This window comes from Myotis myotis, unplaced genomic scaffold (assembly GCF_014108235.1).
Source record: "Myotis myotis isolate mMyoMyo1 unplaced genomic scaffold, mMyoMyo1.p scaffold_m19_p_4, whole genome shotgun sequence".
Taxonomy (NCBI): Eukaryota; Metazoa; Chordata; class Mammalia; order Chiroptera; family Vespertilionidae; genus Myotis; species Myotis myotis.
In genome coordinates, this window is record NW_023416346.1 from 128,965,113 (window position 1) to 128,985,601 (window position 20,489).

The 20,489-nt window shown below is 41.1% G+C and overlaps 1 protein-coding gene across 4 annotated transcripts in view; it reads left to right on the forward strand.

Annotated features, from left to right (window-relative positions):
• Positions 1-20,489, forward strand: part of ARHGAP6 (Rho GTPase activating protein 6) — a 502,460-nt gene that overhangs the window by 352,935 nt on the left and 129,036 nt on the right. The gene's annotated exons all lie outside the window — the stretch shown is intronic.

Genomic DNA, 20,489 nt, shown 5'->3' on the forward strand with positions numbered 1-20,489 from the left:
AGCGTCAAGATACACAGTATCTGGTACTTTTAGAACCAGGAGGTAGAGAAATGTGTTTTTGTGCAGTTTGCCTGAGCATCTCTGCTGTTAAAAAACAAAGCCTCATCGTTAAGAAAAGACATTAAGCAACTTGCCAACAGAATAAGGAAGGAGTGGAATTTGGTTCTGGGTGTTCCCCCCAGTAGGACTTCAGGCAAGACCCTCAGGTAACATCTCTGAGTCCAGGTGTGCAGCAAAAGATGTGGCTAAGGATTGCACTCGAATTCTGTGATTATTCCATGAATTTCGAATGCCATCTACTTAAAAGATTCCATATTTAATCAATGACATCTTCCCTTTGTTTGACACTGCACTGGACTTATCCCACAAATAAAGTCCTTGAGACATGAGGCACACCAGGCTACCCTAAGACATGCACATCGGCGTGGTGGTATACATTATCGACTACCTTTTAAAGCTTTCAGAAGGAAGACCTTCCGTTTTGCACAGGAAGTGAATGCCATGTGTCAGAATGCTGGCTTTGGAAAGTACACTGACATTTTCTAGCTCCTAAATCTGTTTTTGAAAGTTTGAATTAAGGAGAAAAATCTTTTAGTTGATGATTCTATTTGATGTCATTAAGTAAAATGCTTTTTAAAGTAGTGGGTTGCAGAGGGTGGAAATTATTTTTATCTTACCTGAGAAGTAATTAAAGTAAGTATTTTCTTTGAAATTTGGCCCCCAAAAGTGCATTAAGATTTTGGAACTAAAATTTAAAGAAATATAGATACTTTGCTGCATTACGAAGTAACATACTTCATTTAATAATCAGAGTCTCACTTAATTATGGTCCAACTGAAGACATAACTGAATGTTAACAGCATAAAGTATTAGAAATGCATACTCCATTATAGCTTTTAGACATGAAATGTAGAAAAAGAAATAATCACAATGGAAATAATACCAAATAGTGAATGAAATTCACATACCTTTGGGTATTTGTATTCAGAGCAGGTTTCTGTCTGAAGTTCAGGGAAGATTGATCCTATAGATTTCTTCCAACTGAGAGCTCAATTTATATCATTCACAGCGTCTGGAACAACCAATCAGGCCTCTGAAGGAAAAATGTGTCGAGTATAACGAAAAATCCCTGTATCATGAATTTTTAGAAGCTATGATCAAACATAAGGTTGAATGTTGTGATTAGAGTGTATAGAGTCTTTCATTACGGGCAATAATAGGTTTACAGGCAAAAAATTTCATCACACTGTTTTTAAGTCAGCAAATAAGTTGACTGCACATGCTGATATATTCAGATTTACCTTCAAGAAGCAACTATGTCATTATCTGTTCCCTGTTCTAGCAAACATAACATTGTTCTTTACCCAAAAAAGTGTTAGATGGTTGAGTTTTTATGGTGTACTCAAGGTATCTCCTAGAGTTCCCCATTCTTTTCTGATAAATTGATTCAAGCTCTCCCCAATATTTCTCTCAGGGATTACTAGTATAATTTAGGGATCACTACTGTTCTATTTTCTATTCTCATTGAAAGTGTTTTCTCTGTTGCCTGTGGTCATTCCTTTAACACCATTCTGGTGGCCACCAAAAGAGGGGACAAAGTCTCTTCTCCTTGGCCCCATCCTGCAACCCATCTGCTATCCAGGCAACCATGAACTTGAGGTTATCACCGTAGCAAACCATTGACTGATGATCTAAAAGGCAAGGCAAGAAATGTATCACACACCAGACCTCACACTTAAAAATGTATTTTGGGCCCTGACCCGTTTGGCTCAATGGATAGAGCGTCGGCCTGTGGATGCAAAGGTCCCAGGTTCGATTCCGGTCAAGGGCATGTACCGTGGTTGCGGGCACATACCCAGTGGGGCGTGTGCAGGAGGCAGCTGATTGATGTTTCTCTCTCATCGATGTTTCTAACTCTCTATCCCTCTCCCTTTCTCTCTGTGAAAAATCTATAAAATATATTTAAAAAAATGTATTTTGGTCCTTGCAAACAAGTATGTATCAGATGGAACAGGGCCTCGGCTCCCACATAGTAAAGTAATTCAGTCTTTCTCAGCATGCTGGCCCTTGTTGCCTCACATCCTTCTGGCCCAGTCCATGTCTTTTGCCCGGCCAGCATGGCTCAGTGGTTGAGCATCGACCTATGAACCGGCAGGTCATGATTCCTGGTCAGGGCACATGCCTAGGTTGCAGGCTCAATCCCCAGTGTGGGGTGTGCAGGAGGCAGCCGATCCATGATTCTCTCTCATCACTGATGTTTCTTTCTCTCTCTCTCTCCCTCTTCCTTCCTCTCTGAACTCAATAAAAATATTTAAAAATTCATGTCTTTTACTCTTCTACTTTAGTAAAGCATATGGATTTTTTCTTTTATCCTAGATTTGGACCAATTAAAAAGCACATTTGTAACTAATGAGAAGAGGCAGCTCATGAGTTGTCTATCAATAGTAGATCAGTGAAAGAATACTGATTATATACCCAGATAATTTTGCCAGGATAGCCAGATTTCTTTGACTACTTACATAATATTTATAAAGTTTGTACATGTTTTATATAAGTGCTCCACATTGGTTGAATTAAACTCAAGGAGAAATTATTCATGAAAGGCAATGTATGTTATTAAGAACTACAGCTTAGACTTACATAGAGCCTGACCCCACCTTCACCAAGGTTTGAGGGACCTTTAACAATATACGTAGTCTATCTGAGTTCACTTTCCTCATTAGTAACATGAAGATAATTACAGAACCTACCTAAGAGGATTAGTGTGAAAACAAAATGAGAGACATCTCTGGGAGAAATGGAAGTATCACCCTCCCCAGCACCATCACTTGGCGTACAGTAAATGTTTTGAAAATGCTGATAAAGAAGATTCTAGGATGGTCTTTGGGAATGAATTCATAGGAAGTGAATAACCCTCATGAAGGAAGGTAGACTTTGAGAAGGTTATAACAGGCAAAATGTATAAATGAAAGTGAACACTGAATAGGGTTTTAAAAGCCAATTATGTCCAGGGTTTGCATTTATATATGAATATATTTGTTGGTAAATTATATATCAGAGTCAAGAAGGAAGCTTCAAAATGGATTTGAGGAGAATTGGCATCAGGTTACTCAGAAGGGGAGTAACTGGGAGGTGAGCAGTAAGGTGTAAAGGAGAATAAGAAGGAGAGGAAGGAAAATACAGCTCACCACTTTGTGCCATCTTTCAAGAATGAGAGTGTCTTGTAATTTTATAAAATTTGTCTCATTACTTTGTCTCATCTTTCAAGAATGAGAGTGACCTTGTGGCCACAAAGGTCAACAAGGATCCCTTATTGTGGCATTAATTGCTCTAGTCCACTAGATATTGAGTTATTGCCAATTCATTGTGCACCACTGTTCAGGTTTTGATGGCAAATACCATAGAAATACTATGGAAATTCTTTGGTTCTATTTATTTTCTCCTACTGCATATCCTGTCATAGGGTATTAAAATATGGATCTCTCAGCTTGAAATTTCTTTCACTAATTTAGGCCTCACATATGCAGTTTAAAAGTTGTTCAATGGTTTGGGGGGAAAACACAAAATTTCAATTGAAAAAACCTTCCTATAAGCAATTATTTTACTTATGAATAAGGTGACTTTATACAAGAAAACAGAATTTACTAGATTGACAATTTATTTTGTTATATAGAGACTACTAGAGGCCCGTTGCACAAAAAGATTCGTGCAATAGGCTTTCCCTTCCCCTGGCTGCTGGCACCGGTTTTCCTGGGGCACCCGGGACCCAGGCCCTCGCTCTGGCTCACTCCGGCCGCAGCGGAGAAGCCACGCCTCTTCAGCCTTCAGTCTTTGCTCCGGGCCTGCATATGCAAATTAACCACCATCTTTGTTGGGTTAATTTGCATACTCATCTGATTGGCTGGTGGGTGTAGTGGAGTGACACCAATTTGCATGTTTCTCTTTTATTAGTGTAGATAACATTTCCAAAATATCTGTGTTCTTGTTTTTCTGTATCTTTGACATCATTTTTTTCTTTTAAAAAAATCACTATTTTAAAAATGGATCATAGCCAAAACCGGTGTGGCTCAGTGGATAGAGCGTTGGCCTGCGGACTGAAGGGTCCCGGGTTCGATTCCGGTCAAGGGCATGTACCTGGGTTGCGGGCATATCCCCAGTGGGAGATGTGCAGGAGGCAGCTGATCGATGTTTCTCTCTCATCGATGTTTCTAACTCTCTATCTCTCTCCCTTCCTCTCTGTAAAAAAATCAATAAAATATATTTTAAAAAAATGGATCATAAGCATAAAATATTTCCTTCTATGACAATATCTCTGGAATAAATGCAACATTATCACCTTAAATGTGCCTTCATTCACTTAAGCATTTGTTCCAAATGTATTCGTTGAATACCTATGAACCTGAGACCATTTGTGTTGCTATAGGGCAGTGATGGTGAACCTTTTGAGCTCAGCGTGTCAGCATTTTGAAAAACCCTAACTTAACTCTGGTGCCGTGTCACATATAGAAATTTTTTGATCTTTGCAACCATAATAAAACAAAGACTTATATTTTTGATATTTATTTTAAATATTTAAATGACATTTAACAAAGAAAAATCAACCAAAAAAATGAGTTCGTGTGTCACCTGACACACATGTCATAGGTTCACCATCACTGCTATAGGGGGAAAATACATGCATGAATTTATTATTTTCTAAAAAGCTTTTATCCAAATTGATGAGTGAATAAATGCCCTTATCAATTATAGGTTACCATTCTTGCTATGAGGGTCCAAGAAAGGGTTATAAAAATACCATATTCGGGTCATCTTTTGGCCCAGAAATACCTACTCTCAGTCCCTCCGGAGGCCTTGTAGGATCAAGCAGGGCTGCAAAACATGCAGTTCATGTGCAAGGGCCTGAGGCTGGGAAATCTTTTACCCTTTTGGGCACAAATCATGAACCACACTGTTCCTGTCTGCTAGTAGCTGGAGATGAGGAAAGCATGGGTGAATCCCAGGCAGCAAGAATCGGCCGTTATACCTCCTTACTTTGGACCAATCAATTATTTTGATAAAGAGAACCCATGGTAGTCAAGAGCTGAAGCAGCCTTGAGCTCTGAGAGGAAGCATGTCTTAAATGTCTTCACTTTTCACGATGCCTGAACTCAGGCAAATAGTAGGCATTCAGAAACAACAACGAATTATACATGTTTGTATATGTTGCTTTATAATTTTTTAAAGTTATTTTGCCCATTTTTACAGTAGTTATAATTTTTCTTGACTTGCAGCTCATCACATTTTGCTGTTCCCATGTTGCTTATGTAGCAACTTCTCCCCTTCTAATTTTCTGCTTAATTTAGAGTGTGCTGGAAAATTCTGTGCCCAGACTTGTTAGAAGTATGTGTGAATTGCCAGTAAAGCGATGCTCCAAACGATGTTGGCCCTGGAGGCTCACCTGTGAGAGAAGTTCAAAAATTTCAGTCTTGTGGTGTTGATTTTTGACTGCTGGGAGAATTTTTTACTGAGTTTTGGGGTTTCCCCTTTGATTAACTTCCTGGTTTTTAGCAGTAGTTGAGGTGTATATGGGTGATCTTTGAATAAGTCTGGTGTTATGAGTTCCAGAAACCTTTCTTATCTATAGGGGCCCTACTCTAGAATCTTCTTTTAAAGCAGATTCAGGGTTGTCCAATATTCTGGTATAATTTCAAGGATGAATATTCTTAAATAACGGAAGCCAAAGTCAACTTTTAAACATGTCTTTTGTTGACATTTACTTATAAGAAGATATTCTCTAGGCTGTTGTGTTTCTTTGTGTGTGTTTTTATTTGTTTTTGCTGGAATGGAATTGTACTCTCTTCAGAACTCAGATAAACCACCACTAATTAATTCTGATAAACACACTGACTTGCCTTTGCAACCCTTGGACATGAGATATTGTGCCTTCTACTTTCTTGGGGGCCCTTTGGTACCTAGAAAAATCTCTTTTACAAAGTAGGTGCTAGGTGAATGTGTTGAGCAATTGAAAAAATGTAGAGACATTCTCTATGACATTATGAAAATATAAAAAATGTCTTTGATTTATGTGGCTTCTCCATAGACCAGTGGTTCTCCACCTTCCAAATGCCACGACCCTTTAATACAGTTCCTCATGTTGTGGTGACCCCCAATTTCATTGTTACACATTGAACATCATGAAAGCATAGTGATTCATCACAAAAACAATATGTAATTATATGTGTTTTCCGATGGTCTTAGGCGACCCCTGTGAGAGGGTCATTCGACCGCCAAAGGGGTGGCGACCCACAGGTTGAGAACCGCTGCCATAGACCAGACATCATGCAGCCATGTAGGTGGGCTTTTTAAACAGCTAAGAGAGGTAGCTCAGCATTGCTGTCAACTGCTCCTATAGACTTCATGCAAATGGCCTCTGATAAGGACCTAAAAAGGAAGTTGTTCTAAAGCAGCGGTTCTCAACCTGTGGGTCGCGACCCCTTTGGTGGTTGAACGACCCTTTCACAGGGGTCGCCTAAGACCATCCTGCAGATCAGATATTTACATGACGATTCATCACAGGAGCAACATGACAGTGATGAAGTAGCAACAAAAATCATTTTATGGTTGGGTCACAACATGAGGAACTGTATTTAAAGGGCCAGAAGGTTGAGAACCACTGTTCTAAAGGTTTTTAAGCCATTATTCTAATTATATTTGGCTCCGACCTATTAGTTCAAATTATAATAGACTACAAGCAAATATATTATGATGTATATATGTAATTTTTTTTCTTATTTGTGACTGAGTTTGTTTGCTTAATATAATAAAGCTGCTTTATTATCATTATTATTTTAAAATATTTATTTTTATTGATTTCAGAGAAGAAGGGAGAGGGAGAGCGAGATAGGAACATCAATGATGAGAGAAAATCATTGATTGGCTGCCTCCTGCACGCCCCACACTGGGGATCGACCCGGGCATGTGCCCTGACCACGATTCACCTCAGGATCCTTCAGTCTGCAGGCCAAGGCTCTATCCACTGAGCCAAACCAGCTAGGGCAAGGGACTCAGTCTTGAAAGTCTCTGGGAAGTCAAGATTTTATTTTATTTCTTTTAAATAATCTGTGAATGGAACAAATACAAGGTAGGTACAAGAAGTTTGAGGTGTAACATTTCTCCTTCATGTTCAGCAAAAGTGATGAGTAAATGATAGCACCAGATCCCCCCTAGCCCTGGGTTTACTGTATGCTCATTCTCAAGGGGAAAAAAGCTGAACATAAAATCAAAGATCAAAATAATATAGATTTATTTAACGTGGTAAGGTCCCTTTTCTACTATAACACTAGTAGAAAATATCTTAATATAAGCATTCACAGAAAGAGTTTGTACAGCTTGTAATTTGAAAGATCTGTAAGCATTTGCTAAATATCTGGTGGGGCAATTTTCAATAAGGGAAATTATATGCAGATGGGATGTGTGTTGCTTGGATTATAATTAACCGGTAACTGTCGGGAGAGAAAAATGTTACATCTGCATTAATGGAGGTATCACAGTGATGTAAAATCAAGGTTTTAAATTTCTGCTTATTAAGCAAAATACACCAAAAGTAAGTTGCACTTTCCTACTGGGGTTCAATGTACACAGACACAGATGGGTACTTTCCGAACAACAGCAATAGGCTATGGTGGAGAGAACTTGGCTTTGGCAGGACAGCCTAGGTCAGAATTGTGGTTGGGCCACTGACCCATGGTGCCGGACCTTGGCCAATGTTCTTGACCCGCGGTTCTCAATCTGTGGTCGCGACCCCTTTGGGGGTCGAACGACTCTTTCACAGGGGTCCCCTAAGACCATCAAAAAACATATATATAATTTCATACTGTTTTTGTGATGAATCACTATGCTTTCATGATGTTCAATTTGTAACAATGAAATTGGGGGTCACCACAACATGAGGAACTGTATTAAAGGGTCGCGGCATGAGGAAGGTTGAGAACCACTGTTCTAGACTCTTCTGTACGCTTACCTTCCTACCTGGCAAATGGAGAAATATTAGTAAGGGGAAGCTAGTAACGCCACTCAATAGACCTTTGAGTCTGCTGAAACATGATTTCCAATATTAAGAATGACAATTTTAGTAGTTGCTCAACCAGGACTATGCAACTTCGAAGGAACAAAAGAAATAGTTTGCCACCGAAAAGGTTGGAAACTATCATTGTCACATATTGGATGTGCAGAGTTTTTCTTTCATCCTTGGGCAGAAAATGCTTCTATTCTTACACGTTAGTCGCATACCTTTCCTCTTCATCTCTTAGGGAAATGCTCACGCGGTCATACATGTAAAATGGCAGAATAATATTTTCATATGATCTCATTCTACAGGTAGCAAGAACTAGGTGGTAGGACGTAAGCAGCAGCGATGTCACCACTTCCGGTGGGACTGGCATTCCTGGGAGCCATTCCAGTTTTTGTTTCAGCTAGTGGCCCCTTGAATGTGGACAGAGCCCTGAGCAGCTTTTTCGGTTATTATCTTCTTTGATCACATCCCAAATTATACAAAATTCAGCGATAACTGTTAAGAATTATTTCTAAACCTCTATTTAAAAAATCACATCATGAGTGGTATGTCTGCTTGGAGTATGGACTGGATCTGAAGCTGATGTAATTCTGAGGAATGAAATAAATCAGGAAGAAAGCCAGAAGTCAATATAATTCTCCTCACATGTTTTATTATTGGGTAATTTTTACTTGAAGTGAAATTAAACAGATGCAATATTCTGTCACAGAATTCTGTGGTGTGAGCGCATCTTTGTTCTAACTATAGATGACATTTTCCCCGGGATAGTGCTAACATCGCTTTAGAATCATAAAATCACCAGTTTTAAAAATCTTACCTAGTGCATCATCTTCATCATCACTGTGCTCCTAGGACAATCATAGTTGTGTGCTATGCCATTTTGTACACCTCTGGAATTTTTAAATCATTAGAATAAAATATTTATTGAGTATCTATAATATTCAAAGCATAGGAAACATAAATATATAGCATGATATTCATACAATGGAATATTATCCAGCCATTAAAAAGGAATGATGTACTGATACATGCTATAACATGGATGAGCCTTGAAAACATGATGCTCAGTTAAAGAAGCCAGACACAAAAGACCATATATTGTCTGACTTCATTCCTAGGAAATCCCAGAATAGGCAAATCCCGGGACAGAAAGTAGATTCCTAGTTACCATAGGCTGGGGGGAGAGAGGAGTGGGGAGTGACTGCTAACAGGTTCAGGCTTGTTGGGGGGGGATGGAAATGTGGTTGGAAAATGGATCTCTGAGCATCTCCATAGCAGGGGTTCTCACTGTTGGCGCTCCTGGCATTCCGGGCTGGAGAATTCTCTATGGAGGGCTGCCCTGTGCCCTGTGGGATGTTGAGCAGCATCCCTGGTTCCTACCCAGTAGATTCCAGCAGCTCCTCATCCCCTAGTGCCGTGGTTCTCAACCTTCCTAATACCGCGACCCTTTCATACAGTTCCTCATGTTGTGGTGACCCCCAATTTCATTGTTACACATGGAACATCATGAAAGCCTAGTGATTCATCACAAAAACAATATGTAATTATGGATGTGTTTCCCCATGGTCTTAGGCGACTCCTGTGAAAGGGTCGTTCGACCCCCAAAGGGGTCGTAAACCACAGGTTGAGAACCACTGCCCTAGTGTGACAACCAAAACTATCTCCAGACATGGCCATATGTTCCCTGGGGACAAGGGAGGACAAAATTGGTCCCAGTGAAAAGCCACAGATCTATAGTTACCTAAGAATGGACCTGGGTGTGGAGTTGTAGGAAGTGGGTGGGGGTCCGGAGCCGGCATGCAGTTGTGGAAAGACCCTGAAGATCCAAATATTGAAGCCTGAATTCTAAAATCTGTGATCTTTTTAAATTTTTGAATATATTTTTATTGATTTCAGAGAGGAAGGGAGAGGGAGAGAGAGATAGAAACATCAGTGATGAGACAGGATCATTGATCTGCTGCCTCCTGCACGCCCCCTACTGGGGATCAAACCCTCAACCAGGACATGTGCCCTTAACCCGAATTGAACCTGGGACCCTTCAGTCCTCAGGCCGACACTCTATCCACTGAGCAAAACCAGCTAGGGCAAATCTGTGATTTCTTAAAAATAAAAAAGAAAGAAAAAGAATTGAATAAGGAAAAGAAGATTTAGATGAAATTATCGTTCAAAAATATCCAGTGGGGAAAATCACCCATTTTTCAGGTCATTAAAAAAGATTGAAATTCTTATTTAAAAATAAAATGGTATATGTCAGTGGTCTTTAGTTTTATTATAAAGGCTTGGAACCATGATGCCAATCATTCAGAAAGTATGTAAGTTGGGATTTGGAATGTTCTGTGCCACAACCGTAAAAGTATATTAATGGTTCCCAAAGAGTTTTGCTTAACTCAGCTTTAAAATTATTCTGCGGACTATAAACACCCCTGAGGCAGAAAAAAAAAGCATGAGATTTGATTTATACCATGACTAACAAAATCAAGTGAGCAATCAGTTTAATCAAATCCTACTAATCTAACTTAGGCGAAGGAATGGAAGAGAGAGAGGAAGCGCGTGGGCTTTAGAAATACAGCAATGCCAGAAAGTCAGTCTTTCTGTTCAGAAATGCATGCGTGGGGGAGGCCCTCGCCCTCCCTGGTCACCATATAAATGAAGGGGGCGGACATGTGTCTCTGGTCCTTTCTAGGTCTCAGCTTCTGTCCGCTCGGAGTGGGGGTCTGGCAATGATTGAGGTGACAACGGGCAGGCTTCCTGCGCTCATTGTTGAGGAAGCGGTTTTCAAACGGCCTTGGGCTGTGTAGCTTGGACAGCCTAGGCCAGTGACGGCGAACCTGTGACACGCGTGGCAGAGGTGACACGCGAACTCATTTTTTTCGTTGATTTTTCTTTGTTACATGGCATTTAAATATAGAAAATAAATATCAAACATAGACGTCTTTGGTTGACTATGGTTGCAAAGATCAAAACATTTCTCTATGTGACACGGCACCAGAGTTAAGTTAGGGTTTTTCAAAATGCTGACACGCCGAGCTCAGAAGGTTCGCCATCACTGCGCTAGGACGTGATCCCTTTGCATAGCAGTGCGATCACACTGAAGCTACTGAGCGGGAACTGTGTTTATAAGTAGGCTGCCAGGACACAGCGGCTTCTCTGTCAATCCAGAACGTAAATAGTCCTAATTCTCATGGACTCTAGCAATGACAGAAGGTCGCTTTTAGCTCTTGTTTCTTTATCACGGATATCACAGGATGCATTAGACTCGTGCTGACTGAAATGTATTTTGACAAAACATGTTTTGAGGATGTTTTCGAGATTTTTAAGTGTGCGTATTTATAAACCTTTCCCTTAACCTATTCCCCTACCCTGACATTTAGTTTGGAGGCTAGATAGAGCATCTGGACAGGGCTGGGTCTAATAGATCCACTGGCACATTGAGTGAGAGCAGTACTTCTGGGGGAAAACCTACCTGTGTAGCGGATCGCTGGAAATACCTGTTCCCACTCAGTTCTTTATAGCGTTGTTGTGAGGACCAGATGAAATGCTCTAAAGCAGCAGATGGAGCACTGTTAAACCATAGTAAGCACTTAACAAAGTGGGAGCTAGCCCTAGCCGGTGTTGTTCAGTGGATAGAGCATCGGCCTGCAGATTAAAGGGTCCTGGGTTCCATTCTAGTCAAGGGCATGTACTTGGTTGCAGGCTCCTCCCCGGCCCCAGCTCTGGTCTGGGCTATTGCAGGAGGCAACCCATCAATGTGTTTCTCTCACATCAGTATTTCTCTCTGTCTTTCCCTCTCTCTTCCACTCTCTCTAAAAAAAAAAAATCAATGGAAAAATATCCTCAGGTGAGGATCAAAATAAAACAAAACAAAAAAATGGGAGCGATGCCGTAACTGCTTTGGCTCAGTGGATAGAGCGTCAGCCTGTGGACTGAGGGGTCCCAGGTTCGATTCCGGTCAAGGGCATATACCTTGGTTGCGGGCACATCCCCAGTGAGGGGTGTGCAGGAGGCAGCTGATCGATGTTTCTCTCTCGTCGATGTTTCTAACTATCTCTCTCCCTTCCTTTCTGTAAAAAAATCAATAAAATATATTTTTAAAAAATGGGAGCTAAGCTACCTATATTGGATGATTAATCCATATGATACATTAGCCGAAACAGCTGAAGTCATACCTGGGTAGAATACCACCTTGTGATCATGTCTTGGTGAAACTGTATAAGCGGAGGCCTCGTAATATTGGGTCTCTTCACGAACTGGTTCTTCACAGGCCACCTCTGGCTTTTTCACAATATGAATTTAGAAGAAGTTTGGTGTCCGAAATCAGCGGTCACCCGCCCTGACGACCTCACGGACCACCATTGGTCTGGGGACCACTGGTTGGCGACCGCTGTTCTAAATGGTCTCAATTCAGACTATACTTTAGAACGACTTGTGCAGCTTTTCAGTCATACTCATGTCTGGGTCGCATTCCACTTAGCTTCTGATTTCATTGGTCTGAGCAATGAGCCCAACTCATTGTATTTTTTGAATCACCTGGGGAGCTTTTAAAAATACTGACGGCCAGGTGCCACCTTCAGAAATTCCGTTTCAGTTCAATATAGTAATGTACAGCCAGGGTGGCGATGCATGGGCTGCAATCCATTTCATTTTATGAATTGATTGTTATATTTGTCTTGAGGACCTTAACTGTATATGAAAAATTGTAGTTTATCAACTCTACCCAAATCAGTGTGTTGTTTTATTCATCTAAAATTTATTTTTTTTATTTTTTGTTAATCCTCACCCAAAGGATAATTTTCCCATTGCCTTTTTTTTCTGAGAGAGAGTGGGAAGGGAGAGGGAGAGACAGAGAGAGAAACATCCATGTGAGAGAGACACAGCTATTGGTGGTCTCCCACACACGTCTGACCAGGGCCGGGATTGAGCCTGCAACCGAGGTACATGCCCCTGACCGGAATCGAACATGCAACCCTTCCTTCTGGGGCCTGACACTCTCTCCCCTGAGCCAAACCAACTAGGGCTTATTTTTATTTTAAATGAATTTCTGTTCCATGCCATGGGTCGAATTAAGAATACTCAATACAATGACATTTGCCATTGTTTATAAAATAGTAATATCAGACCCACAGACTTTTCGCATGATGGCAGGCCCACCGTGGGCACTCAGAAAACAAGTGCTGATGATGGACCAAGGGGTGTTTTTCATGGTCTCTCGGTTTATCCACGAGTATTCCATTTCAAACTGACTGTTTCTCAGCCTCTGCATGGGGCTGCTAAAGTGTTGACTCAATGAATGGGTGCATTTCATGAACCACCCATCTGAGTGGGTTACTTTGGGTGTAGCTGTTTTGATTTTTCCTTCCTCTGAATATCTGGTTTTGTTCATTTAATCAAACAAATCCAGTTGTTTTGCTGTTCTGTAGACACATTCTTTGTGTGGCCAAGAATTCTGTGTGCGGTGGCCACACCACAACTCCATTTGAATGTGGAGCAGCCGGCAAACAAGTGCTAATTTGAATCAATTGTTAAGATTGCCAGCAACAAACCGAAGTGACCTCCAACGCTGGGCTCAATTAGCAACCCTGCAGGCAAGGCACTCAGTTTATTCCATTATCATTTCCTTCATCCATCAAAACCTTTATCTTCCTGAATGGTGAAACAATAACAATGTCATATTTGAAGGCATATTTTTTTTATCTTAATTTTCCGTGTCTTTTTTTTCTGAGTATGAATCTAATATGTATTTGTAAATAAATTCAAACAACATAGAAATGCATTAGGCAGAATGTTCAAGTCCCTAAGAATCCCATCCACAAGCGATAGCTATTCATGACCAGGACACGGAGGCCCCGTTGGATTTCCTTCCAGTTACTTCTCCCCAAGAATTACTCTTGGTTGTTGTTTGTTTTAAATATATATATATACATATATATATTTATTTTCTATTTTTTTATTGATTTCAGAGGGGAAGGGAGAGGGAGAGAGAGATAGGAACATCAATGATGAGGGAAAATCATTGATCAGCTGCCTCCTGCACACACCCCACACTGGGGATGGAGCCCACGACCTGGGCATGTGCCCTTGACCGGGAATCGAACCCTGACCTCCTGGTTCATAGGTTGATGCTCAACCACGGAGCCATGCCAGCCGGGCTCCCCAAGAGTTCCTCTTAATCTGTCTTTTCATAGCACAGTTTGGTTTTGCCTCTTTGTACACTTTGCATTAATGGTTTCATAAAGTGTATTATCTTCTGTGTCAGACTTCTTCTGCTCAACATGGTGTCTGTGGGATGCCTCCATATTGTTGAAGGTGGTTGGCATTTATTTATTCTCATTACTATCTAGCATTCCATTGTGTAGATATAGTTGTTCATTCTACTTTGATAGGCATTGGGTAGCTAACAAGTTTTGTTGCGAATAATGTTGCTATGATCATGCTAGCACACATTATTTTGGTGAACATAAGCCTGTGTTTCTATTGTTTTTATTGCTGGTGCTTTATTTTTTATTATCGGAGATGGTGTTGAAGTATGTTTGTACTTGTACTTTTTATAGTTTTTCTATAAAATCCATTTTTAGAAGTAGAATTGCTGGGTCAGGGGGTATGCACAATTACATTTTGAGTAGATATTGCAGAACTCTTCTCTGAAAATATTTTGACTTTTTAAAAAATGTTATTTTTTATATATATATTTTGTTTTATTGCCTAAAGTATTATAAAGAGTATGTCTCCTTTTTTCCCCCCTTGACATTCCCCTGGCCTCCCCTACCCCCCAGTGTCTTGTGTCCATTGGTTATGCTTATATGCATGCATACAAGTCCTTCGGTTGACTTTTAAACTCAGTCTGCACCCCAAGCAGCCCATTGTGCCTGCATCCCTTTGCTGTTGCCATTGTCTGTGACGCAGAGGCTGCTCTTGTGTCTTCTGGACTACAAGGCAAAGCTAATGAAAACCAGAATCTTCTTTCTGGCCCTTTTCAGACACTCCCTAGTGGGCTAGTTCCTCTCTCCTGTGTCCACTGAAGGACAAAAATTAAAATGACCTGGTGTCCCCGGATGCCAGGGGCATGGCCTGCAGAAACGGAATAAATGGATGCTATGAGAAGATGTACCAAATGGCCCCCACAGCATTAAGTGCTCCCCCCTCCAGGCTAAGATAATCTCAGTTACCAGGTGGAGATAGGAGTTTCTAATCTGGGAATGACGATCATATATTTTACCAACAAGTGGTCCATTCAAAAATGCCCTGTCATTGGGAGCATGAGTCTAGGGCCGTGGTCGGCAAACTGCGGCTCGCAAGCCACATGCGGCTCTTTGGCCCCTTGAGTGTGGCTCTTCCTAAGCCTTAGGAGGACCCTAATTAAGTGAATAACAATGTACCTACCTATATAGATTAAGTTTAAAAAATGTGGCTCTCAAAAGAAATTTCGATCGTTGTACTGTTGGTATTTGGCTCTGTTGGCTAATGAGTTTGCTGACCACGGGTAGGGCATGGTTTCCTAACCTTGGAGCTCTTAACGTTTAGGGTAGGACCATTCTATGTGCATGTTTGGGGGAGGGGAGCTGTCCTGAGCACTGTAGGATGGGTAGCAGCATCCCTGGTCTCTACCACCGGAAACCAGTAGCACTTCACTCCTCAGCTGTGATAACCAAAAATGCCTCCGGCATTGCCAAGTGTCTCCTGGGAGGTAGAATCACTCCCATTGAGGCCCACTGGGCTACTGGTTACAGAGAATCTCGCTCTAAGTCAAATTATGTTCAGATTCTGGCTCGACCACTTCTTACTGCGTGACCTTGGGCAAAGTACCTGAACTCACTGTGCCTCAGTTGGCTCATCTGTAAAATACAAATGTTAATAGTAATACTTTAACCCAGTGGTTCTCAACCTTCTGGCCCTTTAAATACAGTTCCACACGTTGTGACCCAACCATAAAATGATTTTCGTTGCTACTTCATAACTGTCATGTTCCTACTGTTGTGAATCGTCATGTAAATATCTGATCTGCAGGATGGTCTTAGGCGACCCCTGTGAAAGGGTCGTTCGACCGCCAAAGGGGTCGCGACCCACAGGTTGAGAACCGCTGCTTTGACCGGTTGTAAAGATTAAATGAGATTCCTCATGTGAAACAGGTAGCAGTCTTTGGCGCAAAATAAGTATTCAAAGTTGTTAGCTTCATTAGTCATTATTATTATTATTATTATTATTATTATTATTATTTTAAGGCTGAGGTGGTGGGGAAAAGTAGTCAGGTTCTAGAGAAAGATGTGGATAAGGAAAAACATAAAAGGACAGGGGGCTTACAGCTCTGGGAACAGGCAGTGGGAAAGCATGACTCAAGTTCTCCAAAGGCAAACAATGCCATTTGGTTGTACCTTTCTTCCTTCTCAAATTAGCATTTACAGAGACCGGAGTTGGTGGAAAATGGACTTTGGCAGCAGAATTAGGAGTTTTTAGGAACATGCTAATCAATGTAGGGTCATCAATGATAACAAATTCACCACTCGTGGTGGGGGGTGTTGATAATGGAGGAAACTGCATGTGTAAGAGAGGGGTTTTATGGGAGATCTCTGTACCTTCTGCTCAAGTTTGCTGCAAAATTGAAAGTGCTCAAAAAATAAAGTCTGTTAAAAATTCACCCATTAGTTATAACTCTCCAAGCCCCTGTCATATTTTACTATAATTTATTTTTTAAATCCGTTTTTGTATGTCATTGCTCAGAGGAAGAATTATTTGCCTTAGATCAAAGCAAAAGTATTTAGCCGAGTCTCTGAAACACTTTAATTTATCATTTTTAAAGTAGCATATCGAGGAGAAAACATTTCTGGGGGGAAAAAATGTCTGAAACATGGAACTAAAAAAAAATCAGATCTGTGCCAGTAAGTACAGATGGTTTGTTTTTATGTCATACCTGGAATTTTGTGTCATCGTGCAAATTCGTTTCTCTCTGTTCAATTGCCCCTTTTACATGTTTTGACACTTAATAGTAAAAGCCAGGAAGCGATATTTTATTTTTTCATTTTTACTGGAAGTGATTTTAGCTACTTTAGAACAAATGTCCTAAATATAAATATTACCCGCTGGTCTTGTTTCCATGCTAATAGATACAAATGGTTTTCTGTATAGACGTAGAGTGTACTTTCCCCAAAGCTTTCTTTCAACCAACAAAAATGCAAGTGCTTTTTCTTCTAAGTGCTGTGTGTATCCTCCCGGAATGTACAGTCTAGCCAGGGAGAAAAGGCACAGATGTAGGGAGTCAAATAGATTTCCAGCCCTAACCGGTATAGCTCAGTGGATAGAGCGTCGGCCTGCGGACTGAAAGGTCCCAGGTTCGATTCTGGTCAAGGGCATGTGCCTTGGTTGCGGGCACATCCCCAGTAGGGAGTGTGCAGGAGGCAGCTGATCGATGTTTCTCTCTCATCGATGTTTCTAACTCTCTATCCCTCTCCCTTCCTCTCTGTAAAAAATCAATAAAATATATTTAAGAATAAAATAGATTTCCAACGTTGAAATAAGAATCAAGAAGATTGCTGAAATGTGAGGGGTGGGAAGGTGAGTTTGATGCTATAGGAGGGAGGTATCATATGAAGTTAAAGTTTTCTGAGAAAATAATTGACATTTAAACATTCCCAACCTTCCTCTACCCTTCCTCAGTGAGACATCACAAGTGATTCCCTACACATCTCAAGAGTCTAGGCCAGCGGTTCTCAACCTGTGGGTCGCGACCCCTTTGGCGGTCCGACCCTTTCACAGGGGTCGCCTAAGACCATCCTGCAGATCAGATATTTACATGACGATTCATCACAGTAGCAACATGACAGTGAAGAAGTAGCAACGAAAATCATTTTATGGTTGGGTCACAACATGAGGAACGGTATTTAAAGGGCCAGAAGGCTGAGAACCACTGGTCTAGGCCATTTGGGACCTTAGAAGAATAAAGGAAAAATAAGCTATTGAGTTCATTCATACATACATACATATATACATACATACATACATACATGTATGTTGTAATGATAGTTATAAAAAGATGAGCTTCCTTGCTGTTTGCAGTTGTGAAATGGCCCATGAAACTGTCATTTCCTGTGCTACATGTCTGGTGACTTCTTTTCAGTGGGTCCAGAACAGACTCAGGAAACTTTTTTTGGTGAAGGGCCAGATGGTAAATATGATAGACGTTGGCCGTCATACTGCAACCACTCAACTCTGCTGTTGTACCAGGATCCAGCCCCGGACTGGACCTGGCTGGGCTCCAGTTCCCAGAAACAGGCGGGAGCTGGATGTGGCTGGGGCTGTGGTTTGGCCACACCTGCTCTGGGTCAACAGTTGTCACCTCAAGGTCAAGTCAAGCCTTCATTGAGGCGTTACATATAACTTTTTACAGATCCTACATCATTCACAAACTTAAGCATTTTCCTTTGTAAGAAACTAAATGAGAGATGGTTTCATGTGACACAAGCCACCTCACATTTCCAGCCCGTCTGGTGTGCGATCCTGAGTCACACCTTGCCATACCTTGCCATACGGGGAGGTAGCATAAGGTGGTGCTTAAGACCCCAAACTCTGGGGGATTAAGGCCCATGCATTTGAATCTCAGGTCTGTCACTTCCTATCTGTTTCCTTAACCTCCTAATGCTTGATTTCTTCATCTGTGAAATGGGTACATATGAATAGACCTGACCTCATTAAATTGTTTCATGATTACAGTAGGGAATACATAATCAGGGCGAGGAATAAGAATTAGTACATATTGACAGTCACAGAAATGTTAGCTGTTCCTCACATATTGAAATCCCCTGGGGATGGAGCATAGCTCCCAGCTTATCTTACCTGTGTTGTGAGTCACCGAGAAGCAATCCTTACCAGTTGACCACAAATCCTCATGGTGCCAATAGATTGTAATGTTACCTTTTCTTACATTAAAAAATGTTCTACCCCTAGAAGGATATTTAACCAGTAAAACTCCATGTAGAAAATATGAGCATAAATCACTAGCGCCCGTGAGTAAAAACAACATTGGAGCATATTGTTAGGCTACGGCATTGAGGTGACCAAAACATCGGCAAAGTGACTATGCGCCTGAAAATTGTACAGTATGCTCTTTGTGCTGATATCGCTGAACTCTGGAATTCTGGGTCTTACCATTTTTAAGAACCAAGTGATGTGTCTCTATGTTTATCGCCACACACTTCCTTATTCCATTAATATGAACCGGTGGTTTGGAAGTCAATAAAAAGGTAGACGTGTTAAAATAAATAAGTTTAATATTTTAAAAATCACATTAGCATATTATTTATTTATTTCTTATTTTTCCTTGTGACCATTTTCCATAGGTTCATAGTACCACGTGAATTCATCATTTGCTTGGAACACACTTTGGTGAATTCCATGACTTCCTCCCAACAAGTTTGCCCTGCTTATTTGCTTTACTCACCACAAAATTGTGTATGAGGGTGAGGGGAGGAGAAATCTGGGTCAGAATGAGTGTGTGGAGCACATGTCTCATTCAGCACCCATATTACATAGCTCCATCCTCCCCACAGAACTAGTTTTTCTTAGTTGGTACATTCATTAAAAATATAGATAAAGCCATAACCGGTTTGGCTCAGTGGATAGAGCATCGGCCTGCGGACTGAAAGGTCCCAGGTTCGATTCTGGTCAAGGGCATGTACCTTGGTTGCGGGCACATCCCCAGTAGGGTGTGTGCAGGAGGCAGCTGATCGATGTTTCTCTTTCCTCGATGTTTCTAATTCTCTATCCCTCTCCCTTCCTCTCTGTAAAAAATCAATAAAATATATTTTTTAAAAAAAATATATATATATATATAGATGAAGCCCTAGCTGGTTTGGCTGAGTAGATAGAGCGTTAGCCTGGGGACTGAAGGGTCCTGAGTTCAATTCAAGTCAAGGGCACATGCCTGGGTTCCGGGAGAGAGAATCATTGATCAGCTGCCTCCTGCACACCCCACACTGGGGACTGAGCCCGCAAACCAGGCATGTGCCCTGACTGGGAATCAAACCAGTGACCTCCTGGTTCATAGGTTGATGCTCAACCACTGAGTCATGCTGGTCTGGCTCTTTTAAAAAATATATTTCATTGATTTTTTTACAGAGAGGAAGGGAGAGGGATAGAGAGTTAGAAACATCGATGAGAGAGAAACATTGATCAGCTGCCTCCTGCATACCTCCTACTGGGGATGTGCCCGCAACCAAGGTACATGCCCTTGACCGGAATTGAACCCGGGACCCTTCAGTCCGCAGTCCCTTCTATCCACTGAGCCAAACCGGTTAGGGCATAAATTGAGGTATGCACCAAGAATTCTAATGTGCAGGCAGGTCTGAGAACTGTTGCTCCTTATCCTTTCTTCTAAAATTTATCTCTACTGGCATCTGAACTAATTTTGCTTTTGAAGCAAATATTCCAAGACTATTGTTAAAGCTAGACTTTT